This window comes from Terrapene carolina, unplaced genomic scaffold (assembly GCF_002925995.2).
Source record: "Terrapene carolina triunguis isolate 2854851 unplaced genomic scaffold, T_m_triunguis-2.0 Scaffold34132, whole genome shotgun sequence".
In the NCBI taxonomy this organism is placed as follows: Eukaryota; Metazoa; Chordata; order Testudines; family Emydidae; genus Terrapene; species Terrapene triunguis.
The window spans coordinates 719-3,253 of NW_020698483.1; the positions used below are offsets into that span (position 1 = coordinate 719).

The 2,535-nt window shown below is 46.6% G+C and overlaps 1 non-coding gene across 1 annotated transcript; it reads right to left on the minus strand.

Annotated features, from left to right (window-relative positions):
• Nucleotides 1-322: 322 nt before the first annotated feature.
• TRNAG-UCC lies at nucleotides 323-394 on the minus strand. Its single transcript has one exon. It is a non-coding gene; the product is annotated as a tRNA-Gly (tRNA).
• Nucleotides 395-2,535: the final 2,141 nt, after the last annotated feature.

Below are 2,535 nucleotides of genomic sequence, written 5' to 3' on the forward strand. Positions count from 1 at the left end.
TCTACTCTTACCCCCCCAATTCGAACTAAGGTACGCAACTTCAGCTACGTGAATAATGTAGTTGAAGTCGAAGTACCTTAGTTCGAACTTACCTCGGTCCACACGCGGCAGGCAGGCTCCCCCGTCGACGCCGCGGTACTCCTCTCGTATAGCTGGAGTACCGCAGTCGACGGCGATCACTTCCTGGTTCGACTTATCGCGTCCAGACAAGACGCGATAAGTCGAACCCAGAACTTCGATTCCCAGCCGCCGAACTAGCGGCTGGGTGTAGACATACCCTGACATTAAACCCATTTTGGGCAAGGCAAAAAACACACACCCTTGCATTGGCCGGGAATCGAACCCGGGTCAACTGCTTGGAAGGCAGCTATGCTCACCACTATACCACCAATGCATCTGGAAAAAGCAGTTCTCCCAGGTGCCACATGTACTAGCAAAATGATTCATTCCTGCACAGCTAATGAGCAGGATGGGTGGACAGGCAGCAACCTGTCAGCTCTGAGGACAGACAGGTCCCCACAGTGGCTGAAAGATGGGGAGAGGTGTGCTACATCCCAGGGTGAGGTATTGTAAGAGTAGGATTTTAGGTTGGTATTTTGTATAATTTAAAATAAAGGATAAAAAATAATCACAATAATAATGGAGCGTGGATTAAATCTATTGGTGTATCATATAATCATATCCCGCCAGCCACCCTTTTTGAATTGCAGAAAGGAATGGCCTAATGGGCCATTTGGTAATGATGCATCAGCTGGAATCTGTGTCTGGACTGATTTGAAGGCAGTAACAGACCTTTTAAGGTCAACACTTTGTTGTAGGTTTAGCATTTTAAAATAAGTAAAAGAATACAAGAATTGTTTTTCCTTTGCATTGCAATTTGATGTTCCTGTTCAAAATGTTCTGTGTAAATCAATCCTGTTTTGTGTGTGAATGAGGAATGGGTGTTAAGAGATAAGTGTGAAGTCCATCGCTGAACCAGATGTTCTAGGGAGGAACCGGTGACAGACAGTTGATAAGTAGGATGGGTGGACAGGCAGCAACCTGTCAGCTCTGAGCACAGACAGGTTCCCACCGTGACTGGGGATGGAGCTGCTACATCCCAGGGGGAGGTGTCACCAACCCCACCTCTCCCCTCAGAGAAGGGAAACAAAGATAAATGACCAGAATGACAAACCTTAGCTCCTTTTAAGGTAAATGTTCGTGTTCGTTCCCGCTACCTACAGAGAGGTTCGTTGCTGATTCCAGTCCTGGGGCTCTGCAGGGATACGGGATGATTCAGGCTGTCACTGAGCTGAAGAAGAAAGATGGTTTTAACAGGGATGGCTGCCTGGTCTTAAGTGTGTTTGTCACCTTCTCTGGGTGTTTGGTACATGGAGGCAGTCCCCGCTCCTGGGTCTGTCCTGTGCAAAATAGCAAAACATTTCTCTGAAAGGAGGGAAAGGAAATGGCCACACCAGGACATACAGGATTCCTCTACGCACAGGGACTCTGACAAGTGATTGATCTCCCCTCCCAATGCACTACATAAACATGCAGCTCTTTAATGGCTCATGCTCATGGGACACAGAACATTTACAACAGTGAAATCATAGGATTGGAAGGGACCCCAGGAGGTCTTCTAATCCAGTCCCCTGCACTCGTGGCAGGACTAAGTATTATCTAGACCATCCCTGACAGGTGTTTGTCTAACCTTTATTAAAAATCTCCAGTGATGATGATTCCACAACCTCCCTGGGCAATTTATTCCAGTGCTTACCCACCCTGACAGTTAGGAACTTTTTCCTAATATCCAACCTAAACCTCCCTTGCTGCAATGTAAGCCCATTGCTTCTTGTCCTATTCTCAGAGGTTTAGAAGAACAATTTTTCTCTCTACTCCTTGTAACAACCTTTTATATACTTGAAAACTGTTCTCATGTCCCCTCTCAGTCTTCTCTTCTCCAGACTAAACAAACCCAATATTTTCAATCTTCCCTCATAGCTCATGTTTTCTAGATCTTGAATACTTTTTGTTGCTCTTCTCTGGACTTTCTCCAATTTGTCCACATCCTTCCTGAAATGTGGTGCCCAGAACTGGACACAATACTCCAACTAAGGCCTAATCAGCCTATTACTGTCCTGAGACCTCCAAGTGAAGCGGCAATCCAACTGTATAGAAGCAGGAGACATGCGTTCAATTCCCAGCTCTGCCAGTGACTCCCTGAGTGACTTTGAACAAGTCACTTAGTCTGACCGTGCCTCTGTTCTCCATCTGTAGGTACGTCTACATTGGAGCTGGAGGCATCATGGCCAGCTGGAGGAGACATACTGGTGCTAGCTTGGATCAAACTGGAGTGCTAAAAATAGAAGTGTAATGGCATGAGCACCAGCAGGGGCTAGTCACCTGAGTGCTTATCAAGGGTCTCAGGTGGGATCACACTCAGGATGGCTAGCCCCTTGCACCACTGTGGCTCCATTTCTATTTTTAGCACACTAGCTTGATCAGCGCTAGCACGGGTATGTCTACACAAGCCAGAAATTACACCTCCTTTTTCCA